Source organism: Dendropsophus ebraccatus, chromosome 11, assembly GCF_027789765.1.
Source record: "Dendropsophus ebraccatus isolate aDenEbr1 chromosome 11, aDenEbr1.pat, whole genome shotgun sequence".
Lineage (NCBI taxonomy): Eukaryota > Metazoa > Chordata > Amphibia > Anura > Hylidae > Dendropsophus > Dendropsophus ebraccatus.
The window spans coordinates 47,361,217-47,376,284 of NC_091464.1; the positions used below are offsets into that span (position 1 = coordinate 47,361,217).

The window sequence follows — 15,068 nt, forward strand, 5'->3', positions numbered from 1 at the left end:
TTATGTACTGTACTGTATATGGTGCTACCTTTATGTACTGTACTGTAATGTATATGGTGCTACCTTTATGTAATGTACTGTATATGGTGCTACCTTTATGTAATGTACTGCATATGGTGCTACCTTTATGTACTGTACTGTAATGTACTGTATATGGTGCTACCTTTATGTACTGTGCTGTATATGGTGCTACCTTTATGTACTGTACTGTAATGTATATGGCGCTACCTTTATGTACTGTACTGTAATGTATATGGTGCTACCTATATGTACTGTACTGCATATGGTGCTACCTTTATGTAATGTACTGCATATGGTGCTACCTTTATGTACTGTACCGTAATGTACTGTATATGGTGCTACCTTTATGTACTGTACTGCATATGGTGCTACCTTTATGTACTGTGCTGTATATGGTGCTACCTTTATGTACTGTACTGTATATGGTGCTACCTTTATGTACTGTGCTGTATATGGTGCTACCTTTATGTACTGTACTGTATATGGTGCTACCTTTATGTACTGTACTGTAATGTACTGTATATGGTGCTACCTTTATGTACTGTACTGCATATGGTGCTACCTTTATGTACTGTGCTGTATATGGTGCTACCTTTATGTACTGTACTGTATATGGTGCTACCTTTATGTACTGTGCTGTATATGGTGCTACCTTTATGTACTGTACTGTATATGGTGCTACCTTTATGTACTGTACTGTAATGTATATGGTGCTACCTTTATGTACCGTAATGTGCTGTATATGGTGCTACCTTTATGTACCGTAATGTGCTGTATATGGTGCTACCTTTATGTACTGTACTGTAATGTATATGGTGCTACCTTTATGTACTGTACTGCATATGGTGCTACCTTTATAGACTGTACTGTAATGTATATGGTGCTACCTTTATGTACTGTAATGTGCTGTATGTGGTGCAACCTATATGTACTGTAATGTGCTGTATGTGGTGCTACCTTAATGTATTCTTGGAGGGGGTGGTATTGTACAGATGCATGGCTCCCACTTAAGCTATATTGATTTGCCCGGAGCCCTGTCTCCTCCAGCAGCCATAGAGAGGCCAGTGAGATGCTGTGTAACACCATTACCACCACCATCAGCAGCAGCAGCAGCCGAGGCGCTGGCCCTTTAAGAGCCGTGCAGGGAGCCGGGCGCCGCCTCCAGCTCCGGGGGTGTGGAAAACAAGAAAGGGATTTGTGTGATCGTGTTATTTGTCGCCAGTGTGACAGCACTAGTGGAGCATGCTGACTACAAAGCCAGGGATGTAAGTCCCCCCGCGCATCGTGCACCAGCAATGGTCCCCATCACAGGGTAAGTGGCATCCCGGCTGTGCCCTCACTCACCGGGCAAGGCTGCATGGCTTCTAGGGAGGGATCCAGGGACAAGTGCACACTGCTGGGGCTGCCTGCTAGTCAGTGTCATTGATGGAGCCTGAGTGCTCTGCAGCCATCATGTCTGTGATGCCCCCTGTGCCCTGGGGCTGCTGCCTGTCCTATATGAGCTGACCCCTGCATTATTGATGGTCCTCTGGGGGTGATGTGTGTGTGCCCTTCTGGGGGTGGGGGGAGGACATGCTACTACTGTACAGTATCATGGAGAGAGACATGCAGGCACACAGAGGGAAATGTTGTGTGACAGACCCACATTCATGGGATATCAGAGAGGGAGAGATGTGTATACAGCACTGGGGTCTGCATTGCATTCTAGGAGATGTGGGGCACCCACTGTATCACCGATCAGTTGTCAGTCATCAGAACTTAGTATATATATATATATATATATATATATATATATATATATATATATATATATATATAGTAATACTCTGGAGGGCACCCACCCAGCTGGGTATATAGGGGGCACTAACAATAGTGTGAAACATTGCTTAGAACTGTTGCTTGCATTGTCAATCTGTGTCATATTCCTAGAAATTGCTCAAGACACTTGGAGAAAGGGAAGAACTCTATAAAACAGTTTCTTTTCACAATGACCGGTCATCCTAAGTCGTGACCTATCATAGACAGCGTGACATGACACGATCTAACCGCGCCTCTAATAATAAAAAATAATATTGCCATCCCTGGGGTGGGTGCACCAGCCATGTATGTTTGATGACAGATTTTACCCCATTCGCAGATTGATTCTCCGATCAGATTGCAGTCGATCATGATAGATCTATCACTGATAGATCTATCACTGTAGACTTAGTGGCTGCATTATAAGTGGTGCATTTTATACTCCATCTACACCTATGACAGGAGCCATTCACAAAGCTCTTAGTGGAGTGCTGTGATTGCTGTTCTATAGCAGTGGTGGGGGCCATCTGGACGTTTATTGCCCATTTACCTAAATAAACACTGCTATAGGCTATAATGGATAAGAGGCTGCTTTGTTATTTGGTGCTGGTGAAACCTAATCTTATTCTCCCCCGCACATGGACGTATGGGACATAGGAGAGCAGGGTGTATTGCGGATACAAGAGGTCCCTGGCAGCCGAGGCTTCATTCACATGGAGTTCAGTATGAAAACATCCCTGCCTTTATTGAATTAATGGCCTCAGTGTTTCCTCATAACCGTGTTGGCTGAGCTGAGTGGTCATTTAGAGGTTTAATGCATTTATGATAATGACTGGTAGGAAAAGTCCGAGCAGACTCGGCTCACATCATTGTGCAGCAGATGGGTCTCATTGCTGGATGGGCTGCACACAGCTGCTCTACTGTACATCATAAAAGCTTATCACTCTTCCAGTATTGACTGCGGAAATGGAAAACTGCTCGGAGAACGTGGTACCAGCTCTGTGGTCTATGTGCACGCTGTGAAGGATGCCGGGAATGCTCATTATATTGCATGTCTGAGTTACTTCCCAACCAAAATAAATTCTAGGTCGTGTACAGGTAGAGATGGAAGCATTGAGAGTTCTTGAGTGATAAAAAAAAGCAAATAGCATTCATGTGTGTTTGATAAAATATGAAAGCAGATGTGTCATCAAGGCTGTAAATGCTGGAGCATGTGATACTCCCTATGATGGATACATCTGTGGGATGTCCTCCCGCCAGGCCTCTCACTACATTAGGCCCCATGTGCATATGTTATATGGGGGGCATAGAATAGTGTTAGTACATAGTGCACACTCATATAACATAGGTAATCCTCTAATAGAGACTCAATTGCCTTGCACATGGCGTGGCCATAGGCACTCAGCAGCGTGAGCATTAGAGATGACAAGAGGGCTCGGGTGCCAGCATTGGCGGTGTAGACACTTTAAAGCAAGTAGTAAAAAGTCATTGAGTAACCTTCTTCCATTAAGTTGATGAAAAATTCATTCATCCGTTTCTTAGCCATACATCCTTCTAGGAAAACTGCACTCACTGATGGTCACCGAGCTATCTCAGACCCTTCAACGGCAATCCTATATTGCTGCAATGCTGAGTGCATTTGCTGTGATAGAGATGAGTATTCTTATGATGACAGACTCTTTTAATTGGAAGCTGCAGGGAGAATGTAGCACTACATGGCACTGTATACATTTACAGTGTTAAAGGAAAGAGAATGGCAAGAGAGATTAACTGGAATACAATTACTTTTACTAAGAATGTTACATTCTAAATTCTAGTTTATTGCAATAGTTTTTACAGCTCAACACTTTGTAGCATCAGGTCTAGACAGGCTCTAGCATCTCAATGTCTTCATTCACTGACAGTTCAAAAGATCCTAAAATCTATTAGGAATTACAATGCAAAGGGTGGGATTTATCAAGATCAGTGTATCTTTATGCAGTTCTTACAGTGTAAGGCTATGTTCAGACTGCGTAAGAGACCAGCCATTCCGTGACCCGGCTGGTACTGCAGTACCAACCGGATTATCTTTGCAGCCGCAGATTTCTGATGGGGGGGCATCCGTGCGCGCTCGCATCAGAACTCCCCACTGCACATTATGGAGCGAGCGGCTGGAGCTGCTCGCTGCACAGTGTGCACTGACTGGGTTTTCTGCGGCCGCTACTCAATGAATAGCGGCCGCAGAAAACTGACTTGTCAGTTTTCTACGGTGCCGCGAGAGATCCTGGCTGGAGCGTATACTTTGTGTATACACTCCGGCCGGGATCCCATAGAAGACAAGGCAACGTATCTTTTCGTACAAAGTCGTACAGCGGCTGTACTTTTACGAAAAGATACATTGTGTGAACATAGCCTAGGGATGCATGTACACTACGGAATACATGTGCGGAAGGGCCCTGCTCGCGGCGGCGTGCATCTCCGTCTGTGCCATATACTCCATTCTAGGCACAGACGGATTCCGCCGTCTGTCGAAAGAATTGACATATCAAATCTTTCGGCGGAAAGCGGAATCGGCTCGGCCATAAAATGGTTTTTATGGCAGGGGCAGAGATGCATGCTGCCGCAAGCGGTAACGAGCGACGAAATCCGCAGCGGCCTTTCTACGCATATACCGTAGTGTGCATGCACCCTAACTGTCATTTCAAAAACTTTACAGAAATCAATAGTACAAGTGATTTAAAAAAACTTTATAACAGGTTTTATTAGGCAAAAGAGCTTCCTTCTGTACTGACAAGGCTGTTTTTCCACCTCCCCCCTCACTTCTTATCTGTTCTTTATTAAAGTGAATGTACCGCTAATTAAATTCTTTTTTAGATCACCTGGTCAACGCCGACACAGAGATCCCTAATTTTCAAATTGCTGTCTGGCTCTTGCCATCTGCGCCAGTCTCTTCATATGCCAATAGGGCCGCTCTTTGCACTGGAGACAGGCCCTGCTTCCCCAGTGTACCGATATCTCCCATCAAATCTGCCAATCAAGTCTGGCTGCGTCACCAAGGGGGAGGGGATATCGGTGTACAGGGGGCACTGGCCCCACCTCCAGTGCATAGAGTGGCCCTATTTGCAAATGCAGTGATGAAATAAAAATAATAAAAATTATATAGAAAAATAATAATAGATATTGATTAAGTGCAAATTAATTTAAATCAAAATCATGCAAAAAGAAAAAACACATAAAAGTGCAAAGGTGAACTAAACTGTTCAAAGTAAGCCATAAGTGAAACAAATACCACTAATAATTTCCTGTACACATTTACTTGGTACAATATGGGCCTATACAATTCTATGAGTGGTGTATTTATCTCCACATGACATTGATCCCTATAGCTGTGTGCATGGGCCATTAAAACACTGTTACCGTACCTGGTAGATGGTGGTGACAGAAACATCTAAATGTAGCAAGTTGGTACCTGTTGTACCACGTTCCAATACTGTAACAATACCTAGGAGAAGGGGGACACCCAATCTAATTCACCTGTCATCCAGAATCACGTCTGTCATCGAGTGTCCAGTAGACAACTCACTTCAACCAATCAGTGACTGTAGCCGCGTCCCGCCCTAGTCAGCAACTGGCTCAGCAGAGCATCTGTCCGCCGGGTCGTGACTAGCAGCAGGGGAGATGTGCAAACTGTCAGCGGGGTCCAGAAGCAGGACGCGAATTGCACGGGCAACGGGACAGGTAAGTATACCTTCCTTATTATGTTCCCCCACCCCCAGACTGAAATTATATTTTTGCCCCCACCGCCGGATTTCTTTTTTAAAAAAGAGAATTTTCTGATGGGTTCCTCCAGTGTACACAGTAAACACAGTGTGAATAGAGCCTAACAATCATAATATATTATTAATTGCATGTGTGTATGTGAAATCTTAGTGATAACCAATATGAGCGTAACAACAAACATGGCTTCCCTTTGGCCTTGAGTATCAAATATTTATTTATTAATGATACAGACTTGTGGTTTAGGAAGTCCTTTTTGTTGTCACCCATTTTCTCTATACAATTATGTCAGAATATAACAGGATAACTCAAGATTTATATCGACTTATTATACTTATACTTATATATCGACTTATTATACTTATACTCAAGGTTTATACTGAAATATTTGATGTTGTAGCCATTGGCCTGTACTCATTCCTGATCTAGTAAAGATGCCGCGCCATCATGTGTTCTAAAGAATGATGTAAAAGATTAAAGCATTTGTAATGATAATATTTCTTATGTTCTTTGCCTGGAATTGCATAGAATTTGCACAGATGGTGATAGGAATCAGGACAGTGACTTATTTGGACTTGTTTTTAGCACATCGCTCTTGTTTATCTGGAGGTTTGTTATTGCAGCGTGTACCCGAATTGTGAATTATTTTACATTACATAGGGGAATTGATATAATGGTTTAAGTAATTGAATGTATTTAGAAAATGGAGTTGTGTTCCAAACATCCGTCCTTTCGCCTGTCAGTATGACAGCCTGTTTTATCTAATGTCGTATAATTAGCGTTCAGCACATATGCTTCGTGAATTTGAATTTACAGTCTCTCGGGGTCAACAACAGACTGGAGATTAAAAACATGAGCGCAGTCTCTGGCTAGTTTATTTTACACAAGTATTGTTAGACATATGTTACATGCTAAATATCGGAGATCACATGAAAGCCAAGGGTCAGCTATAGATTGAAGGGGTTTTTCCGGTTACTAAAAGAAATAAACAGCTGCAGCCGCTAACCAATGCAAAGGCTAAGGCCAATAATGGGTCACATGAGCATTGTGGGCAGATTGTAAATACAGTGTGACGGAAGACCACAGGAGCATTTGCACTGGATTGTCTGGGGCATGTCAGGGGGTGAAGACGTGAACAGTATTGTTTTAATTATTTTATTACATATGTGGCTCTTTTGTGATTAAAACAAACACAATAAAAGAGGCAAGTACCCATTGGTCATAACTAGAGATGAGTACAACTACAGTAGGTTTGCATTTGTGAACCCACAAAAGTTTAGCATTTGACTCCTGGTGGCTGGAGAAGATGGATGTAGTTTTGCCCATGTCTAAAACAAACACCCATAAAAAGCTTTGGAATTTGAAGCTGATCTGTATTGTTGTTCACAATACATGTGAATATAGACCTAAAGTCACTGGGGAAAATCTGCAAAAATGCACATGATATCTGTGACTTAATCTGCACATTTAAACACTTTCACCTTCTTTTTGCATTATGACTTCTGTACACAGGTGTAGAGGGTACATTTTGCTTTTCATAACTTGTTTTATATTATACATCACGGTTCTTGTTCCAGTAAAAAGTGATCTTTTATCATCTGTGGATTGTGCTACCTGAGCAGGGCTTCGTGGCAGCGCCACTTAGCCCCACCCACATCGCCTTGTGTAGGCCCGCCCATCCATGAAGTCATCGGCATATAGGCCCCAATCCCTCGGCACCAATTGGTAACGAACGACCTAGAGGGAGCCAGCCCTTTCCAATATCCGTCAAAGGGGGCGGGGCCTATATGGTCATGATGTAATATAGGGGCAGGGTCTATGGTGATGTTGTGGGCGGGGCTAAGTGGCGCAATTCACAGATGATAAAAGATCACTTTAAACTGGAACAAGCACCATGACGTATGATATGAAAACTGCATCTGTGTAGAGAAGTCATAATGCAAAAAGGGGGTGACAGGGTCACTTAAAAAAAAAAATTATCATCAGAAAATGACCTGTTGTTTAAATTTAAAGTTTTTATGCTAAATATTTTTCTATCTGTATTATAAAATAATCCTGAAATCTTGCAATTTTTAGGCTGGCCACTAAGCCTAAAGCCCCTATACAGCGCTCGTTTGCTCCTCGTTCTCTGCTCGCTGCCGCTATTACACGCGTCGGCAGTGAGTGGGTGAGAGCTATGGAGGGGGGCCACGGAGAGGTGCGGGGGGGCTGCCCTGGTGATCGCTAGATTGCACGGGCAGCCCATAGAGGATAGCAGTGGTCTGCTGCCACCGCTGCTATTCCATGGAGCGACGGCAGCTAATCGTTGCTATCCTGGTCGTTTGTCTTTCAACATGTCAGCAACGATCAGCCGACATCACTCATGTCGGCTGATTGTTGTCTTCTATTACACCTAGTGTAATAGGGACTTAACATTAATCCTAACAGCCTGTGCTGTCTGTGATGATAAGGAGGAGGCCACTGGAAAGTGATCTGTACAACATCACAGCAAAAGGTGACAGCAGTAGATTGAAGAGACAAGCAGAGCTCTGCCTCCCCTTCCCTGTACAATGACCTTTGCCCCAGTTATAGAGTTCACAGAGCATGCTTACAAATGTGCCCCATGCATAGAATAGAAGCTGACAATGACGCAGGAGGAGAAGCTTTCTACTTATCATCTTTGACTACGGGCACATGAAATTACTGACATTTCTGGCACTTTCTGTATATCTATGTAGCACAGAACCAGCCTCATTCAGATGTATATAATGGAGTTTTATTTGCAGGATTTTCTGTGATTTTTAATCAAGCTGCTTTTACCCATTTCTGCTATGAGCTGAACAGCTGAGACTGGTTGCCATGGATACACAGTAGTTCCAGCCTGGTAAATCGGGCAGTGAATCCCTAGTAACCAGTCATTCTTAGGTTGTGTTTAGCTGATGGCCACATTGACAGCTGTGGGCACAGGAGGACAAGGAGGCATCATAGTACTCGCTGCCATCCACCAGTTACCATGACAGAAATCTCTTTAATTGCATTGGGTTGCAGTTTTACAGTATAATACTGTGGTCACATGCCATTTGGCCATGGGTTGCGGTATAGCACTAGCACTATAGTGTAGTCAGGCACTAATAGGCTTTAGAGCGGACGGTAGAGTCGTATTTATTTTGTGCACGGAACGTGTGCTTTGCTTTATGTTATGTAGCAAATAAAACTACAATCCTAAATTCACGTTGTATTTTCTATTTTCATGTAGTGCTATGAAAGATGTTTATGTCCTGTTCTATGTTATTGTTGCCTGTTTTTCATGCCGAACAGTTTCTCATATTTAAGTAAAACGTAATGTTAGACAAAGGGAACCTGAGCAAACACATATCACATTTTACTGCATTTTTTAGTTGGTCTCCTGGCTAACCCATTAGCGAGGCTCATTTAGCTCGGTATACATTAGGCATCCTTATTGCTATAAGGTTCAACGCATAGGGTTTTGCAGTCTTTTTGTAGAATTTTCATTGGTATAGTTTGTTTTTTTGTTTATTTATTTTTCTGAAAGGTAAAAAACACTGGCATTCTTTTAGGCCCCCGTTCACACTACAGAACTGGCTGTATCCTGCCTTCAATCTTTCTGAATAGGAGGGCTTGCATGCCTCCTCTCGCCGCACCTCTCCACTTAAAGAATTGACAAGCCCTCCCATAAAACACATTGAAGGCAGGATTCGGTGCCGAATTAATGTGTGTGAACAGGGCCTAACATAGTATGCCACCAGATGTTCAGTGTATATGAATGTGCACGTCCACCTTCATGGGGTTCTTGAGGACACACATGCTCAGTCACTGTCCCCACAGCTTGCTCTTTGTTATAGGGATAACCCTGCAGAAATATGCTGAAATGTCTACATGCAGCACATTTTGGTGATATTCTGGTGTTGTGGGTTTTAACAGCCATGGGTGAACTAGCAGCGCTGCAGTGTAAAGTATGGGAAAATGACAGAGCAGCGGAGTCTGATATAAGGAAGGATGTTGATTTCAGAGTACTGTCGTCTTCTATTAGACAATACAGCTTACTGACTAACACTGCCCTGATGGAGCAGGCATCTTATGACATGTCTCTGAGAAATATCAAAAAAATGTCATTGGGGGACATGAGCCATGTGACCTTCAAGATCTCCAACATAAAATAGCTATGGCACCTGTCAGTGTACCTGTGTTTTATTGAGATTTATCAGTTCCTAGTCTATCATCAGCACCTCCCATGCACTGCAGTAAGACAGTGTTAGTGATTTTTAGAACATGTTTAAAGGTTAACTTTTCTTTTAAAAGTTTCTTTAAAAAATTAGCATTTTGCAATCTGGATTTATTTGAATGACACTTCATAGTGATTTTTATTCTTTCAATACTGTTATTCAGTCCCGGAGAGTTGCCTCCAAGGTGCATATCTTTTTTCATTCTCTGCATTTCAGATGTCAGGGCCCGAGCTGAGCACCTCTCACCTGTACTTTCCCTTACTTGTCTGGCCAGTCACATGACAGCACTTATTTATCTCTGCTATGCCATGACATAGTGCTGATACAAGTGCCTAGGATTTAATCAGCTGGCATTGTACTGGGGGATGATTTCCACAGAATGTGGAGATTAAGGGTACAAACCCACTTGACGTATTTGCTGCGTGAATCAGTCTTAAAAATAAGCAGGCAAAACGCAGGTTGGCTTTATACGATTGTTCTGCGTTAAAATACGCAATTGCGTATTTTTGAAGCGTGAAGCTTGTTGTTAGCAAAGCATCAGTTGTTAACAACCTGTGCGAAAACGCATGTAGCTTCACGCTTCAAAAATACGCAATTGCGTATTTTAACGCAGAACAATTGTATAAAGCCAACCTGCGTTTTGCCTGCTTTTTTTTAAGACTGATTCACGCAGCAAGTACGTCAAGTGGGTTTGTACCCTAAAGATGATTAATGGCTTTGCTAGAGGCTATGTAAGCAGAAACAGCAGCACAGAACAAAGAAGTGGTTACACTAAGCACTAAACTGCTGCTGAGGTGAAGGGGAAGCCCTGATTTACCTTTCACTCACAGTGAGGATCCTCTGGAGGATGGAGACAGGTAAGGATGAACACAGTCTAAGCTCACTGTCCACACACAGTTCCTGTGCTCCATCCGGGTCTGTCTCTTACTAGAGATGGAGTGAGCCTAACAATAGGCAGTAGACAGAAGGCAGCAGACATAGAGGAAAGTTGAAACAACAGTGACCATTTAAAGGGTTCCTATTAGTGTACATAATTGTAGGGTACCTATTACAGCCTATGGCTGTATCCATGCTCTCCTGGCAGCCCTAGGGAGGCATCCAACTTCTCCAGAACCAGAACAGTTTGTCAAGTCCGGTCAACACAAGTACCTATCAGCAAACTTCTGACGTCATAGTGCCGTATCAGAAGTGTGTATCGGTGAGGGTCCTCCACTCAGAACTGCTAATGTGAGCAGTCTATAGTATTAACGGGAGCCTTCTGGTAGACTGAATTGGCGTAAGTTCCATGGGCTTCCATTAGAATTCCATTGACTGCCAGTTTAGCAGTTTAGAGAGGAGAGGACGGGGCAGAGCATGGGGGTTTGCAGCACCCGGACCCCCACCAATACACACTTCTGACATGTCACGATTACATGTCAAAAGTTTAAGTGATAGGTATCCTTTAGAACTGGCCAAACACATAGAAGAGCTGCCACCTGAACAAGGTTTCTCCCCAGTAAATGCATATTTAGGGGATGCAGACATACCTACATATTTTAATGGAGAGAGAACAGAGAATACTCCCCGATCCACTCTCCCCCTGACATCTGCTGTATAGATAGCTAAAAGTAGGTACTGAAGGGTCGTTTTAACAATGTAATAATTATGTCTACAACTAGACATCTGCTATAAAGAGCAAAGTTTTCCAACACCCACATCAGTCATGTGAAAAAGTAGCAGCCCCCTTAAGTTTAGTAAGTGGCTGCACTACTTTTAGCAGCAATAATTGCAACCAAACACTTCCTGTCATTTAATACCAGTCTATTACATCATATGAATCCAAGAAATGGGATTACAATTATATGCATATATAGTCGTACTGAAAATGTATTTGTTCGGTCCTTTCCTCCTCTAGACATGCTGGCTATTCCCATTGGGGGAGGGAAGTATATAGGTATCAGGCTATTTCGGTGTTGCTCAAGGAAGGATTAGTCTGGTTAAAAATCCCATAAAAAGCTTCATCATCTTCATCATCAATTGCTGGGCACACAGCAGGGAGGTTACTTAGAAGAGGCAGTAAAAGCAGATTGATTTTTGGGACTGGTAATGTTTTCTGTAAAGCTTTAGAAAAATGTAGGTGCACTCAGGCCACTCACTGTTTAGATGTCAATAATTTGTGAAAATGTTAATTTAGTCTTTGGAGAAGGTCTGGTGAAGCCAGTCTATATAGTATCTGTAAATGACTGTAGATACATAGGTCCGAACTGTTCAAATGTTTGTAAGCAAAGCTGTTCATTGACCATATATAGGATTTAATGGCTATCAGATACTATTACAAAGTATAATTTTTCCTGTGCATGTATATAAAGGAGAATCTGATGTTTTTTGTATATTCTTTATGCAATGCCAAACGACAGCACCAATCTGTACCTAATTTGCCACATAGGTAATTCAGGCACTTTGAAAGGTTATAAACCCGGTCTCCTGACCAAATTCATTCACAAAAACTCCTCTTCCAGGCTCTATGGTTCCTGAGCCTATTACCATGATATAAATGACTCCTATTTCATTACATAGGGGCAGTTTTTGCTCTCAAACAGGCAGCTATTTAAAGGGGACGTCAGGGTCTACATCACTTACCACAGCATTAGAGATGAGCGAACCTGGGGCATGCCCGAGTCGATCTGAACCCGAAATTTCGGCATTTGATTAGCGGTGGCTGCTGAAGTTGGATAAAGCCCTAAGGCTATCTGGAAATCATGGATATAGTCATTGGCTGTATCCATGTTTTCCAGACAACCTTAGAGCTTTATCCAAGTTCAGCAGCCCCCGCTAATCAAATGGTGATTGTTCAGGTTCGGATGGACTCGAACCGAACCCTGTTTGCTCATCTCTACACAGCATATAACACCACTGGAGAAATGTCAGCTTTCTGCACATAACAACCCAGACGTTTTTCTTCTGCCATAAACTGTACCTGGGAGGTTTTAGACCGGCTCTTCAGCTCCCTAGGACCTCTTGAGAAAAAAAAAAAAAAAGGAAAAACAAGCAGTATAAAAAAAATTATTAAATTGCTAGTGGGGAAATGTCAAATTTCTGAGCATAGCAACCCAGCTATTTTTCTTTACATGCAGTGAATTTTATTTTGAGTAGCAAACAAGGGGGATTTGCATTTAAAGGGAAACTATCAGCAGGTTCGACAAATCTAGCCTACTGCTAGCTCCCCATTGTGGTGCTGAGGATGAACGTTAGTCTCTTACAGCATTTCTGCGCAGTTTGTAGTTTATTATAGCATCTAGTAAGGCCATTTGGAGGACTGAGGGTGGGGCTACCGCCCCCAGAACACTGACCCGCCCCCACTCTTCCCGCTCCACTGATAATTATTAAAAGGGCCGGCAGGCAGAGGTGGATTGGTGCTCTGAGGGTTGCAGCCCCGCCCCCAGTACCCCGAACTGGACACAGTATTAAACTACAAACTGCACAGAAATGGCGCCAAGGATGAAGAGACTTACCTTCATCCTTGCCTTGCTGATAGGGAGCTATCAGCAAGTTAGATTCATCTAACTTGCTGAAGTTTCTTTTATATTGAATAACACACACTGTCCACATGTTACACTCATAATAGTTTGTTACCTATTTTTTATGTAATACTTTTTTACCTTATATTTTTTTATGGATTATCCATTATTTAATAGATAAACTATTTGCAAAACCTGCACCAATAAGCTCTCTATAGACCCCTCATGGCCATCTGCCACGATTATCTGCTGCTCTGAGGAGGACTGTACGTGCTATGTAACCTGTCATGAACTTTTATTTCAAAGCAGGCATTTATGCATGTGCGACCTTTTACGAACCCATGTATGACTATTTGATAAATTAGTTGCACATAAGTACCACTTACTTCGCTCTTCATTGCCACATTAGCCTCATTATGAGCCAGGTCTGTGAGAGCAGGAGGTGCTAATACATCTATCTACTCATATAAGGCATATAAGGGTCCTGAGTAAGAGACCCCTCTATGAAGTCTTTATGCTTCAGGGAAAGGTTTTTGTTTATATAATTTGCTTAAAGTTCCTTAGATTAATAAATTAATTAATAGTTAATAATTAATAGAAGATTTGGTACAGCTAGAAATCTTATGAATCGTGAGGATATGAGGCTCGTAGTCCAGTCAGTCGCGCTTCTGTAATTTCACAGTTTGTAGCAATGTCTTGCGAGCCATCAACACCGATCATGTGCAGCTCACGAGTCACTGAACTCATTCAATTACTGACTAATGCGCCTCTAAATTATCTCTGTAATTGCTAATTAACATCTTACAGTCTTATTAGATAGGTACAAGGAATGTGATGTATTTTCTATTCCTATTGGGGAGAAAATTGTTCATATTTAAAGCAACCATATTTTAATGTTTCATGTCCAGCACTGTCATGGTTGCATGTTCACCATTGTCATCACTATTATTTCCTAATACAGTGATTAGTCTTATATTGTGTAAGTCTCCCTAGGGAATTTGGAGGCTTAAGATTCCATTACACTTTATACTTCCGTCTGCCAAACCCACTGCATATGAAGTGTATGGTGTTCTCCTAACACTTCACCAACAGAAAATGTTGGTGGAGATAAGGGTCAGGCGAGATAGCAAATCACTGCCAATCTTCTATTTTTTTATTTTTTATTATCATTGTATAAAATATATATATATATATATATATATATATATATATATATATATATTTATATACTAATTTGGACCTGACTAAAAATGCAAAGAATTCTCAAAGATGATTCAAAGATCAATTAGGGTATTCGAACCAAAGAAAACCAACTAGTGTTGGTCTCTAGTCAGGTGATTTACCCCTAGACTGCAGCTCCTACACTTGCCAGGAGTTTCAACTGTTTCTGATTGCAGATCAGTTCTCTGTTGGCAGATACTGACTAACAGATGAGTGAGCAGGAGGCCTGGCAGCATAAATTATTCATGTAGAGGAGGGAGGAGGAAGGAGTGGTGAGGTGTGCTAGAGTGCGGCACAGATGCTGAGGTGCAACTCCTCTTTGACTCTTCATTAAAGTGTGAAACCCGTAGACAAATTACCAAAAAGTACCATGCTCACAAGGGGACTGCCAGCTAGAGCACACTGTCAGCACCTCAGGTAAGGCCAGGTGCTAAGAGATTCCCTTTAAGAAACTAATATGGACACATCTATAGGTAACATCATGTGGAATCAATATGAGCAACTCTGGAGATGACATCATGGTTGGGAATTATATGTCCATTATTGGAAACAT

General features: G+C 42.2%; 1 protein-coding gene across 1 annotated transcript in view; it reads left to right on the forward strand.

Moving 5' to 3' along the window:
* The first annotated feature begins 1,248 nt into the window (after window positions 1-1,248).
* The window catches only part of SH2B2 (SH2B adaptor protein 2), a 75,492-nt gene continuing 61,672 nt past the window's right edge, over window positions 1,249-15,068 (forward strand). Inside the window, exon 1 of the mRNA XM_069944973.1 lies at window positions 1,249-1,333. The gene's annotated coding sequence lies outside the window, so the exon portion shown is untranslated. The remainder of the gene's footprint in view (window positions 1,334-15,068) is intronic.